Source organism: Anser brachyrhynchus, assembly GCF_964034855.1.
Source record: "Anser brachyrhynchus genome assembly, chromosome: 16".
Classification (NCBI taxonomy): Eukaryota; Metazoa; Chordata; class Aves; order Anseriformes; family Anatidae; genus Anser; species Anser brachyrhynchus.
This window is the reverse complement of record NC_137734.1, coordinates 101,341-115,837: the sequence shown is the minus strand read 5'-3', so window position 1 is coordinate 115,837 and position 14,497 is coordinate 101,341. Positions and strand designations below refer to the sequence as shown.

Genomic DNA, 14,497 nt, shown 5'->3' with positions numbered 1-14,497 from the left:
CTGTTCCGAAATAAGGCAGAAGCTTGAGGAAAAACAGGTTGAGCAGCGTGGGCACGGTAAAACAAAGATCACAGGTTCCTGAAACATAAGAAAGGGGGAAAAAAAAAGGAAAAGAAGGGAGAAATTAAAGGGTTGAAAAAGAAGTAAGATTGTACATACATGGGACAGAGGAGCGTCGAGTAGCTTGTGAACCTGCAGTACTCGGCCAATGAGGACACAGGGGAGGGGATCAGGCGTCGGGGAATAGGGAATAAAAGTTGATGCTGTGCTTACTGCAATGCGCTCCTGATCGGCAGGACGCCCGCCACTGCAACCGCGAATAAAATAGCCTCAGAGAAGTTCGTGTGTCAAGAAAATTATTTGAGACGTTTCTCGCAGATATACTTGACGAGGGAGGACCAAGAACACCCGCGCCTTCTTTAAAAAAAATAAATAAATAAATAAATAAAAAGCAGCACAGGAGCAGCCTGAGGGTCGCCTTCCCACAGGGAAGCGGCGCCGTGATTGGCTGGACCGTGAGGGCGGAAGTGGCGTCACGGCTAGCCTTAACTCAGGGCGGAAACGCTCCGTGATTGGCTCGGAGGAACGCAGGGCGGAGGTGCCGTGCAGGGCTTGCCGGAGCTATGGGCGGAAGCTGTCGGGCCGGGCCGCGCTGGGCTCAGCTCGGGCCGGGCCGCCGAGGCGCGGTGCCGCAACGAGGTTGGTGGTCGGTGCCGCCCCGGGCCGGGAGGGGACGAGGCGGCGGGCGGTTGGGGCGCCACGCGGTCGGGGCGCCACGCGGTCGGCAGCTTCTGCGGAAACGGCCCTTGTGCGGGGCGGGGGCGGCGCCGCGCCGGAGCGGAGCGGACCGGGCGTGCGGCGGCGTCTGCACTGCGCGGGGCTTCGGAGGGCTGGGGGAGAGGGGGGCGAAGCGGCGCGGGGGGGGGCGGTTGCGTGCGCTTGGCCGACTCCCCTCTGGGGCGGATGGACTGCTCCGTCCCGCGGCATGCTGGGAGCTGTAGTTCTGTGGTGCGCGGCCGGTCTTTCCCCGAGCCGGGGCCGGGGCCGGGCCGTGCGCGCCGGGAGGCGCAGGTTGCCGCTGGCTGCGAGCGCGGCTGCCGGCGGTGAGGCGAGCGAGAGCCTTCGGGGGCGCTTCCCCGGAGCGTCGGGCCGGGAGGGGTGGGGGCTGCGGCGGCCGGGCGCGGGTCCTCGCTGCGCTCGATCGTCGGGCTGCGCCTCGGAGGTTTTCCTCCCCCCGCGTGCTGACGGCGGGCTCTCTCCTTTTCCTGCGGCTCAGCAGGGCAGAAGTAGCTCCCCGCCGCTGGGACCCCTGCGGGGTTTGTCGCCGAGCGAAGGTGGCGCAGCAGCTGAAGGGAGGAAAGCTGCAGCTGGCGTGCTGCAGTCGCAGGTTTCCCAGGAGAAAGAGAAGCCCGTCTGTCCCAGCTGTCCGGGTAAGTTGTAGCGATCTCCGGGTGAAATCCAGGTGTGCTTTAGTAATTTTCCTGCACCTCAGGCTCAAAGGCCTGATTGAATTTGCATAACTGTGAACGGATGAACAGATTGGAGGATTTTTTTTTTTTTTGGAAGGAGGCAGTCCCTAAACCGATGCAGTCTAACTGCATCTAAGATGTAGGTTGTTACTTCCATAAGCTATAAAGGAACTTTACATGTTTTTTAAATGGAGTCTCATGTGCGTGCGTTTGGCTTGTCCTGATGGCTGGTGTAGGTGATTGCTCACATGACCAAAAACTCCTTGTGCTGATGTTGGATCTGCCCGTTTGTAAAGGACCGCATGTTCAGCTTTTTTTCCTTACCGTGTCGTAGTTATTTTATTATTTTTTTTCTGAAAGAAAGGGCGGATTTTTCATTGGTTTCTCTGTGAGCATATCGAACCAGATTGCAGTAAATACACGTAAGCGAGTAGGCTGCAGCACGTACTGGTCAGTATCAGAGTACTACTCTGCTAGCAGAGGAGAGCCAGATGAAGATGTTCAGGGTAAGGGCTTGTTCTGCCTCAAGTTGAATGGAAAGATGCTGAAGTTGAGCATCCCGGGGAATGTTTGTAGGACTATTTTTAGACGACGAAAGTTCAAATGGCTGTCGATGAAGGGGATTTTGTTGGCTCTTTTAGACAGCTATTCCTACCGAAGATCCCATCGGTTACAAAAGGTGGTAACCTTGCAGTTTCTACGGTCTGTAGCAAAATAAACTGGCAGATGAATAAATGAGCAGGCACAAATACATGTGACTCTATAGCCATGTTGTGGTTTAACGTAGCTGGCAGCTAAGCACCACATAGCCGTTGGCTTGTCCTCCCCTCTCCCTCTCTGGGATGGGGGAGAGAAATGGGAAAGTGAAGCCTGTGGGTTGAGATAAAGACAGCTTATAAAAACAGGAAAATAATAATAATAATGATAATAGTACTACTAATAATAATGTGCACAAACAAGTGATGCGCAATGCAATTGCTCACCACCTGCTGACCGATGCCCAGCCTATCCGCAAGCAGCTGGTCCCCCCAGTCCTGCTAGCCACCCCTATATATTGTTTAGCATGACGCCAGATGGTATGGAATACCCCTTTGGCCAGTTTGGGTCAGCTGCCTTGGGTCTATCCCCTCCCAGCTCCTGCTGCACCCCCAGCCTGCCCACTGGCAGGACAGAAAGAGAAGCTGGAAAGTCCTTGGCCTGGTGTAAACACTGCTCTGCAACAATTAAAACATCAGCATGTTATCAACACTTTTCTCAGCCTAATCCAAAACATAGCACCCTACCAGCTACTAGGAGGAAAATTAACTCTATATTAGCTGAAACCAGGACAAGCTGAGGTTAAATAACCTGCAGTTTCTTCTGTTTTATCTTTCAAAGAATGTTCTTGCTGAGCGCCTGAGCTTTTTGCTCACCTTACCGAGGAAAGGAATGGCTGTGCTTCTTCCCCCCTCATCCCTATTTTTTTTCCTCTTCTCCCTCGATGACAGGGACTTGAAATGTTTTTCTCAGATGTCCATGTGAAAGTTTTAAAGAATGCTAATGGTGAACACTGACAGAATTGGGTGACTTTTTAAAGGTGGAGGGTAAAGAATGTGGAAATTCCTAGTACGTTAATGTTACTTTGTTAACAAAACTGATGTAATAGCCACTTGCTGTTTCTGTTTTTTTGGTTTGGCTTGGTTTTCCTTTCAGTAGTCTCCCGAAAGGCTTTTGTTGACAAAACTTTGGTCTGCTTCAGCTTTAAGAATTACCCTAGAAATAATGAACAAGTGCTTGCAGGGCTTTCCAGAATGCTAATTGTAGTCAGTCAAGAATGACTTGGGAGGCAATTCCTTTCACGTAATCGTAGAGTGGTTTGGGTTGGAAGGGACGCTTAAAGATAATCTAGTCCATCCCCCCTGCCTCGATCAGTGGCGTCTTGCACTAGGTCAGGTTGCTCAAAGCCCCATCCAGCCCAGCTTTGAGTACCTCCAGTAATGAGGCCTATACAACTTCTCTGGGCAGCCTGTTTCAGTGTCTTACTACCCTCATTGAGAAGAACTTCTTCCTTTTGTTCAATCTAAATCTATCTTCCTTCAGTTTAAAACTTGTCTTGCCTTGTCGCTACAGGCCCTGGTAACAAGTCCTTGCCTGTCTCTTTTGTAAGTCCACTATACGTGTTTAAAGGTAGTAATGAGGTCTCCCCAGAGCCTTCTCTTCTCCGGGCTGAAGTGTGACACAGCCCTTCTCCTGGTGCTGGCTTGCAGGTCAGTGCCGAGCTACCGGAAGGAGGTTTTTATGTACTTTGCTACTTCCTTCAAAGGGAAGTTGAAGTACAGACAAGCTGACTGAGAACACTCCAAAGTGGTAGACGCGAGACGTTTTGTAGGACGCCAGCTCTTTTCCTCTGTGAGCGGAAGGAAAGCTTGTTCGGACACAGGTATCTATCACAGAGTGATGCAGCTCTCGTTACCACTTCTGCTGACTCCTGAAGTGTTCCTATGCGCTGGTCTGATATCCCTGCCCATCTGTGGCAGAAGAGTTTGTCCCTCAGATTGCAGAAGCAGCATTGTGGAATTTAGGTTTTGGAATGTATTGAGATTGTACTCCTGAAATCTGATCTATTTCAGGATACTACCTATCCTTTCAAACCTTGCTTCTCTGAAATCCAAGTCGTTGTCATTACCCCAGAAATACCGAAGGGAGAAATGCTCCATTGAGCAAATTATCAGAAAGACAGAATCAATTTAGGCAAGCCTCTCTCCCGTGGAATTTGTGGATTCCTTAAACTGGCCTGGCAGGAGTATTTGAAGTAAATACTATCCAAGAAAAAATTATTCTCACGTGTCCCCTCAAGACTAGGAGATGGTTACCCAGCAAAATGCTTGCTCGAGGCACGGGCTCAACAGCTGATTAAGTAATTGGAGTGTGTGGGATAAAATACTGCAGACAGCACAGTCCACGCGTTTGGTTGTTTAATGCCACTGAGATATGCTTTTATAGCAGAAATGTGTCAGAATTAACAGTAATACAAGGAAACGATGCAAACCTGGAGGTAGGCAGTGAGCTTTGTGAGCAGGGAGTGCTGGTGTGGCCCTGTTCCTCTGACTACACCTGTGCGAATCAAGTAGGGGAAGTGAGTGTGGATGTGGTATTTCAGCCCTTTCAGGGAGCTGAACGTCACCTGAAAAGATGACGACATCCCTGCCCTGAAGGACCTGCCCACCACAGTCTGTAGCATTGTGTGCATTTGTAGATTGCTGGGCCTGAGAGTAGGGGACTATGGGATGTTGGGGCTGGGATTTGATTTGGGGATTCCCCCCAGCCCCACAAGCTTAGCTTTTAAGTTAAAGCTTGGAAATAGAAGAGGGAGTGAGGGAAGAAAAAAGCAAAGCCTTACGGAGCCTCAGCTCCATTGAGGAACGAATAACAGTCTGTCTGCTTCTGGAAGAACTTCCCACTGCTGAGGATAGATGGGGTGGACCCCAAAAACTAGATGGGATTCTGTGTGAGCTGGTAATACTGCCAGCAGGACTCCATAGCTGACGAGAGACATTATTTGTTTTGATGTCCGTCACAATGAAAAATGCTTGTTTCATCCAACCTGGGGAAGTAGTATCAAACTCACAGACAGAAACAATATTAGTAAGACTCTATTATACAGTCATTGTGAAAGTTTAGCATAGCGAAGAAACTGTGTGTATAAGGTGAAAAATGGAGTCATACCTCTGAGAAGTCCCAGTTTGTGGTCTTTAATCTTTTTTCTTGTTTTTTTTTTTGGGGGGGGGAGGGGAGGGAAGGGGGGTAATGAGGGAGAGAGACGAACATTACCCAAAAAGGTGACAAAATCCGTGCCTAAAAAGCTCACCTGCTACAGCTTTTATAAATGATCTTTGCACTGCAAGTTTCAGTTTTCATGAAGCCAAATTGACATAAATCTGAAAATTCCCATGGGTTTAAAAGAACGCTTACTGAAATATTCTTGTCATTCACAGTAATAATGGAGTGAGTGAACTTGTTCCGCATAGTGACCTTACTTTATTGTTTTTGTATTCCAGCAAACCTGTGCAATCCCAGGAGTGTAAGTACAGTCTTGTGTAGCATTGTCATTCTGCCCCACCACTCTGATATCTAACAAGGTAATACTTTCTGGATGTTGTCTACAAATTCTTTCCTTTCTTATGTAAGAGGTAGATGCATGTATTGCCTAGTTTGTCATAGATTGTTGCTGAAGTACTGTTTTATTTGTATTTGTGAAGACAGCAGAATCAAAGATAGCAGCTCGGCGACTTCCACCGAGATGGTCATTAATATAAAACAGTGAAGTTTCTAGCATATATTAAAAAGCCTGGAGGAGTTAGCATAGCTTGCAGGAAATTGTGCTGGAAAGAGATGATATTTGACAGCAAACATGAAAATGTTGTCTTTTTACCAAGAATGATGAGAACTGCTGCGTCCGCCCTGTGTTTGGATGGGTAAGTGGGGTGAGTGAGTTAAGAGGAGCTGAGCGTGGAGTTTGTGGCGGAATTGAGAAACGAATGAGATAATTTAACCTCTTTTCCGTGCATGTCTTTTTTTTTTAAATCCCATACTTTTGTTATTATCAAGAATTTTTAATGTAACTCTCTATTTTAACTGGTTTGGTTTTGTGGATAGCAGCTAACTATAGAAAGAACTAAGATCCTGAAGTGTCCTTGGAGCCGCTAACTCTACTTCTTTATCTCTTCCCTAAGAAGACGCCCTGGATTTAAAGACGGTGTGTATTAAATGAAGTATGAGAAGAAACAGCTTCTTCGGACACTGGCGCTCCTCTTCTTCAGCTCGTGCAGAAGGCTGACAGCCTGTCTCACTCTTGTCAGTGCTATCCCACCAGCTCCTGTAGGAGCTCAGCACCGCGTTTGGCCTGTTGCGATCTTCCCGCTCCCCTCATTTCTGTGCTGCAATGCCACCATGCACGAGAAGTCAGGTAGGATCTGAAGACCTTTGAAATTGCTAAAGAATCAAACCTCAGCTGTCAGTTTTAGCCCATTGTATTCCAGACGTTTGCTTTGCTGGATGATAGTTTCGTTTTTGATTTTGTAATACGTTCTTTGTAGAGGTTATTTTAAGCAGACAAGTAGGTAGCCTCCTTCTTTTGGTGGATTTGTGCAGGTTTTAGCTGAGCTTTGCACATCTGAGCGATTGCCCAGTGGCTGTTCTGGTCTTGACGCGTCCCTAAAACCTTTGTCCGCCTCACCCCTCCTCTTTGTGTATTAAGATGCATGTTTGTGTAAAAATTATGTACACCGTGCATAAGCCCCCCAGTGGTTATGGGGCATTTTCAGCATTTCACAGATAAGACTCTGTGTTTACTTAATCACTTAGGCATAGTCCTGGCTTTCAGCGTAGGCATAGCTAATGATTGTTATTCAAGTGGTTATGAAGTTCCCAACGTTTGTTTGTTTATATATATATATATGTAGAGAGAGAGAGAGAGAGATACATACACATATGTATATGTATGTATATACATAAATGAAACTGAGTCTGTGGAGTAAAAGACTTGTCTGCTTGCTGTATATACTCACGTATCAGCAGACTCATACACAAGCTGATCCAAACTGGGTGCCAAGCTGTGCCTTTTTTGTCGCATGGAATATGCAATCTGTGCACCTCAGGTGTACCTTGTCTATTAACTATCTCTTACATTGTGCCACCCCATTAATATCAGTGGATGTACCCAGCACCACCTTGGGGCTACATAGAATGTGGAAATTTCTAGTATGTTAATGTTACTCTGTTAACAAAACTGACGTACTAGCTGCATGCTGTTTCTATTTTTTTGTTTTTCTTTTCAGTAGCCTCCCCAAAAGTTTTTGTGGACATGTTGTGTATCTTTTCTTGTTCTTCCAGGATTCACTTGGCAGGGAAGACAACCATGGAATCCAAGGGCTGTGGACAACCATCTACCAGATGGTTGTTGAAGATGCCTTCGGTCACGTCATTTGTCCTTTTAGCTCGCCCTTTCCTTTATCTTGAGTTGAATTTTTGTGCAGTGCTATGTTTGCAGTGGTAACACTGCTGCTGAGGTGTTTTCGATTAAAAACGATCTTAACTGTAATAGTGAATTCACTGAGTGTGGCTTTGTATAACGACTTCCACGACCATAACATTTTTCTCCTTTGTCACAGATAGGAGGAAAACTCTTTAGAGAGAGATGGAGAAGGAATTAATTATACCTCTGCCTCATCCCATGAGACCAGAAGACGTGTAGTAACTGTAAGCTGCGATTCTCAGGAGACATACTAAGCATCTCTGGTTCCTTCTCGGCCTGCCCCCCTAAGGCCTTAGGGATGAGAAATCTTAGGCTTAATGTTTTTCTCTATGAAATACTGTCGTGTTAAGGGGCGTAGCTGACTAACTGTTACGGGTCTGGTCGGATTCGGGGTACTGAACTACCACGGTCACGGATTCACCAATAACGTAGGACACCCTCGCTCTAGTTGTGTTCAATGAGAACTGTCACAGCTAGGAACAATGCAACGAAGGGCAGTTTATTACAGCAACAGGGACACAGGTTCTTTGGAATTGCCGGCGATAAATTCACTGTCCGCAAAAGCAAGCGAGCACGCATGAAATACACGGGTACTCGTCCTGGCTATTAACGCATTAAAAGGCACAAAGGCTCTAGAGATTTCTGAGTTTCTACGGAGACGCCTGGTACAACCAAGCATTCAGATCTTACCCCACGACATCCCAGTGCGGGGGGAAGAGAGGCTCAGCCCGTCGACTGATCCCGGAAGTCAGAAAGGTATCCTTCGTGATGGTATCTTCCCTAACATCCCCTTTCACTTAAGCCAATTTACATTATCCACCAATCTGTTCTCTTTAGAGACCAGTGATAGGACCCGTGGGAATGGTGTCAACCTGCAGCAGGAGAGGTTCAGGCTAGACATCAGGAAGAGGTTCTTCACTGAGAGGGTTGTTGAGCACTGGAACAGTCTCCCCAGGCCGGTAGTCGCTTCACCAAGTCTGCCGGAGTTTAAGAAGCATTTGGACTGTGCACTTAGTCATATGGTCTGAATTTTTGGGTTGACCTGTGTGATGCCGGGAGTTGGGCTCGATGATCCTTGTGGATCCCTTCCAATTCGGGATATTCTATGACTCTGTGATTATTTTCTGTCCCTTTTAGGTGGAGCTTGAGTGACTCTAGTCAGGCATATCTTGGTTATGATTTGTAAAGTTTTCTTGCTTTCGTTTAAAGCTATAGGGGTCTGAGAAATTCAGAGCGTGTGCTCAGTGAGGGGCGGTCGCAGCTTGGAGGCATGGAGCTTTTGGGATGGAGGTGTGGTTTGGTATTATAGTGATGATATAATGAGCAAAAGTTCACTAGAGTACAACGTTCTGTCAAAACCATGACAGGTGGTTGGCTCAGGGTGTGAGAAACAAAGTTGTGTTTTTGCAGTAGAGAATTACTTTTCTGTATTCCAAGGTAATCGTGTAGTCATAATAAGGAGAAATGCTAAGTAGATAAGTGAAGGGAATGAGGACACAGACTCCAAAATAGTCGAGAAATGGAGACCCTTTATTGTTCCAATGCCAGATATTATATAGCTTTCTGAACCAGCTACATGCACTGCACGCAGCTAGCGTGCGTAGTTACAGACTTCTGATTAGTGCATTCCTTTTGATCATGCATAGCCCTCTATAGGCCCGTCCGAGCCTAGCAACTTCTTACTGGTTCCCACTTTCTCTTATTCTAGCCTGGTTACCACTCTATGCCTGTGAGTAACCTTCTTCTTAACCCTTAGTGCACCGCTGTATCAATCAGCTCCAGTTTATCACCGAATGGGTCACCTGTAGATAAGTGGACAGTAGAAGGCCTCACTGTTCCAAAATAAGGTAGAAGCTTGAGAAAAACAAGATGAGCAGTGTGAGAACAGTAAAACAAAGATCACAAAGTTCTCAAAACATAAGAAAGGAGAAATTAAAGGGTTGAAAAAACACAAAAATTGTACATACGTGGTATAGAGGAGCGTCGAGTAGCTTGTGAACCTGTAGTACTTAGCCAATGAGGAAACAGGGGAGGTGATCAGGCGTCGGGTAATAGGGAATAAAAGGTTATGATTTGTTTACTAAAATGCGTTCCTGATTGACAGGATGCCCGCCATTGCAATCACGAATAAAATAGCTTCACAGAAGATCCTGTCTGAAGAAAATTATTTGAGATTTTTCTCACAAGGATGGTAAACATGCAGCTTATCAGTCTTGGTGCGCATAAGAGCATCAGGTCCCCGTCTCATCACAGAGCCTATCCGTGGTGTCTCCACTCTGCTCTACGCTCTGTACTGTTCCTTAGAGTCAGCACACCAAGTTCCCCTAGTGCAATAGCATGTAAAGTTGGAGGCCTAGGGAACACTTAGGTAGCGCAGCTACCCTCCACCCTGAAAGCTTTTTCAATGCTGCACATTTTCTTTAAAATGTGAATATTAGTTTAATTTGCCTAGTTACTTAAGGCAATTACTCCACAAGTACCAGAAGCGATATTGAGAAGCCTACTTCCAGCATCTCTGTTGGTAATAATAGCTTCATACTTGTGTGCTTATCCTCATGCCTTTTCCTTTCAAATACTGGAAAGGCAGAGACTGTTCAACAGAGTCATCTCTGATCCAAAAACCAAAACTCTGATTTCATCCCAAACTAATGCTGTCTGATGTCAGTAAAACTGCTATTACTCTCGGTCATCCTGGCTGTCGCAATTGTGCCTCTGTTGGACTCTCTGTCCAACCCCGTTGATCACCCCTGTCCCGCTCCCTGCCCCCCCGGTGGTTCTTCTGTCCCTCTGCCCTGCTGTCTGTCTTTCCACCCAGTTCCTCTCTTGCTGCTTGTATCCCACTTGTGCCCTTTTCCTTTTTCTTCCTCCTTCTGTGCCTCACAGCCCATTTCTGCAGGAGGCAGCTGTTCCCCAGGGCATGGATGCTGAGACGGACGGATGGACCTGCTGGATGCCTGAGCCCCGCAGCCCCCCACGGGAAGGGGAGAATGTCTGGGCAGGGAGTTCTGCCGCAGTCTCCCTCCCAGGAGTCCTGCGTAAGAGTTTAATAAAGTTTGCTTTCTGGCTTGTGCTGCCCTCTGTGTTTGTGGACACTGTAAGTGGCTGTGGCCGTGCTGCTAGGTGCAGGTTCCTGGGTGTGGAGGGGGCAGGGGCTGGGGTGTTGGCCCCGTGTTTATTGTCCATGGGCGAGCCAATGGACACAGACAAGCGACCTGGGTGTGGGGGCCACCCTGCTGGGGAGGCTGCAGGCGGGGGGGGGGCAAGGGCAGCAATGGTGGGGGTAGGCCTGTGCTGTGTTTGCTCCCTGGGCCAGGTGTGCTGGGACTGGTCTGCGCAGAGGGAGTGATTGGCGAACATGACCTAGGCTGTGGCTGCTGCGGAGCAGCAGGTGAGGGAGGGCCTGGGCGTCCGTGGCAGAGGGGAGGGAAGGGTGTTGGGGCGGCTGGGTCCTGCAGGATCCGTGGCTGGGGTAGTAGGCGGCAGATCAGAAAGCACGGGTTTGACTCTGGGGCGGGGCGTCAGCTGGGTCAGGTGGCTGGGAGCGTCTTGCCCCACAGCATGCCGGGAGTTGTGGTCTTTGGGCTCCGGGCTTTTGATCGGCCACATTGGTTTCCAGAGCATGCTGTGAACTGTAGTTTCACGTTGCCGCTCAGCACGGGGCCATTTAGGATGGGCAGTTACTTCCCCAGTGCCCGTGGAGCGGGATGCTTTTTCTTGCCGTTCTTGTGTGGTGTTCCACGCGGCTCCCGCCGCTTCCCTTAACGAGCAGACGGCCTGGGAAGCCGTGCCTGCCGTTCTGTTTCTGCCCATGCATGGAGCAGGGTGGCGCGGCGGCGCCTGGTGTCACCTGGTGGCCGAACAGCGGGCGGTGCTGTAGGCGAAGAGGCGCTGCGGTGACGCGTGGCTCTCTGCACCCACCTGCTGGCGAAAGGGAGGTACTGCAGACGGAGGAGATGCGCATGCGCTGTAGCAACTGCCAGGCTTCGTGCCCCGCAGCATGCCGGGAGTTGTGGTCTTTGGGTTTTGAGCTTCCTGCCGGCCATGTTGGTTTCCGTGGCATGCCGGGAAATGTAGTTTTTCACATTACCGCTCAGCTTCCTAGTGGGTAAGGGCACGTTGCTCAGGGTAGTTACTTCCTCCCTGAGACGACATGTAAAAGTAATTCTTGAAAAAGTAATTCATGAAAAGTAATTCTTTTCCCATGTTTTGTTCATGATGTTTGTAGTGTGCCTTTTTACGTGTGTGTTTGGCCTGGAGCTGTCCTGCCTGGCAATTAGTGATGGTAGCTAACATGGTGGTCCAACAGTGCAATAATACATTGTCCTGACTCTTTTGGGAAAGACATCTGGTCTGTCTCTGGGCGAATACTCAAGCTCTGGGTGAGTACTTAAGGGCAGCTGGCACAGTCTTTTTTTCTTTTTTTCCAGCAGTAGGTAAACCTTAGGAGGAGCCGGTCAAAGGAAACAGCACTTTCTGGAACTGTCAAGTTCTTGTTCGGCAACTTGGTGACTGGTTTGATCTGCCTTTTCAGATGTAAAGGCAAGCGGACTGCTGTTTTGAAATGATAAAATTAAAAACATGAAGTTTGTCAAATGTGGCAGTGCCTGTTTGCAGTCTGTTTATTGCTTTTGCTAGTGGTAGGTAACACTTCTGAGGAATCGGTCGAATGAAAGAGCACCTTCTGGAACTGTGAAGCTCTGCGTTGGCAACTCGGTGACTGGCTTGACCTACTGTCCATTTCCAGAGGGAAGCGGAAAGCTGTTTTGAAGGGAAGCTGTTCTGAAATTAAAAAAGAAAAAAAATAATGGCGCTGCTCTATGGCACCTGGAGGACCACCGCTCTGCGTGACAGTTAAAAGAATGTGATTTGGAGATGGAGAGCAGCAGAGGTAAAGCAGCTGGGAAGAGAGGTATAAGTATTGCAGAGGTATTGCAGTAGGTAGGTAGGCTGTGGTTATGAGGTGCCTCAGGGTGTGCTTTGTCTTGTTTCTGCAGTTCCCTCGTGCAGCCGTGGAGAGGTGAATTCCCCATGTTGTGGAGTGGTGCAAAAAGGTGAGAGGGTTGTCAGCCCGGTCAGTTTCCTTCACCAAAGCTAAGGTAAGTCTTTCAGGAGAAACAGGCTGATTGCCTGTGCTGCACTCTGCACGCTGTTGACCTAAGCCAGACCAAAACCAGGGCTGCTGTTCCTCCTGCTCTCTTTATCTCTTCTCATGCACGGCCCCTCCCATTTTCCACATGATTAGGGCAGGCATTCTGCCTGGGCTGCTCCTTGGCGGTAGGGGCTTTGTTTTTCCTTCAGTCAGTTGCAGGGTTCTTTAGGTGGGTCAGAGCCTATGGACTGATGCATTTCAAATTGAGACCGGTAAGCCCATCTTTTTGAGGTAACTAGTGGGGTCTGTTAGAGCAAAGCTGCCAGGTGCCCCCCCACCTTGCAGGTGGCTGCCAAATGCCCCCCCCCCCCGGCCTTGCAGGTGGCCACGTTTGAGCTTGGATCTACTTTCCAGGTACAGAGGCAAGTGGACTGCTCTTTTGAAATGATAAAATTAAATATAGGGTCACCTGTGGTGTTGAAGGGTGGGTGGTAATGCTGGCAGCTGAATGTTTATCTTTTGACCGTGTTTTCCTTTGTTCAAGCTGAAATGCAGTGCGCAATACAGGACGTTGCGACCTGAGCTACCTCAGGCAAGGTGAGCAATGAACAGAGGTAGCAGTTATTTTTGGGGTGCGGTTGTCACTGCAGTTAAGTTATTACAAAAAGTAGAATAAAAATCCATTTTGCCTTTTAGAGGTGCTCTAGGTGGCTTGAGAGCAGATGGAAACATCTGCCTCGGGGGTTAGGTGAGTGGGTGAAGTAAAAGAGCGGTTGAGAGTAACTGTCCTAGGGGTGCTGTGGCTTTTGCTGCTGTGGTTGCTTTCTCTTCTGCTTATCGGGTGCCACAGGCAAGGTGGGCTGTGATAGTCTTTAGAATAGGAGCAAAGCAGGTCACTGGAATGCTGTTTGGTTCCTGAGAAAGGTGTTTCAGAGGAAAAAGGTGGTCTGGCGTGGCAGATCCCGATGGTGGTCTTCTTCAGTAGGTGAAGCGGTGCCTGAAGCCCCATCCCGTGTAGCCTGAAATGGTGTGTCTGTGTTTGGGTTGGGGTTGCACCTTGGTGAGTGTAGGGATAGGATTTAAGCTGGTGCAGCAGAGGGCCAGGCTCCATTGTCCTGTAGTGTGTTTTGACCTATCAGCATAGCCTTTTGGTTTTCAGATAGCCTACTCAAGTACGTGATTTATGCTGCGAGTGATGTTATTACATGGAATTGATCTTTTTTTCTGGTGTGTAATCTGTTATGCTCCTAGATTTTTCTTCCTGTATAAAAACAACGGTTTGAGCTGCTTGCAGTTGAAAAAAACTTCAGTTACTTGCTTGGTCATATTGTCCTTTCAATATTCAAAGCTGCAGCAAAAGCATGGGTATTGTTGCTTCTAGAAACACCCCAGTTCTCTTGTCTGCAGTCTGCATGCTATTGAGCTAGGCCAGAAAAAACAAACAAACAAATAAAAACATAGCTGCTGCTGCTTGTGCTCTCTTTCTACTTTCTTGTGCTTTGCCCCTCCCCTTTCCCAGGTGATTGGGTTTGGGTGCTGGGCGGGGCCAAATGGTATATGAGCCCCAGGTATGCCATTAGGGAGTTCATTGTGCCTGGGCTGCTCTTTGGGGCAAGTGCTTTGTTTTTCCTTCAGTCAGTTGCAGGGTTCTTTGGGCAGGTTGGAGTCTATGGATTTCTAGATTTTAAGTGCTTGGAAATCACTTACTAGAGGGATATTTAGCAGAGGTTGCTGGCTCACTTGTTTTTGGGATGGTGGGATCCACTTGTGTTTTTGGGTTACATTTGAATCTCTAGACGTATGAAGGCACTTGTGTAACTCTCCAGAGGACTAAAAAGAGCTTGATTACACACTACAAGAGGCTTGACCACGTAGGCGCAGTATTACCAAGAGACTGAGCAGGGTTGTATCAGAGTTACCTTTTTC

The 14,497-nt window shown here is 48.2% G+C and overlaps 1 protein-coding gene across 34 annotated transcripts in view; it reads left to right on the top strand.

The window, feature by feature from the left end:
- Positions 1–10,263, top strand: part of LOC308179026 (delta-1-pyrroline-5-carboxylate synthase-like) — a 33,501-nt gene extending 23,238 nt beyond the window's left edge. For 2 of the 34 annotated variants that reach the window (XR_013940141.1, XM_080558561.1), the window contains exons 3-6: positions 5,507–5,587; positions 6,182–6,414; positions 7,619–8,238; positions 8,320–9,628. The gene's annotated coding sequence lies outside the window, so the exon portion shown is untranslated. The other 32 variants (XR_013940142.1, XM_080558558.1, XR_013940138.1 and 29 more) reach the window with 30 other exon arrangements.
- The last annotated feature ends 4,234 nt before the right edge of the window (positions 10,264–14,497 follow it).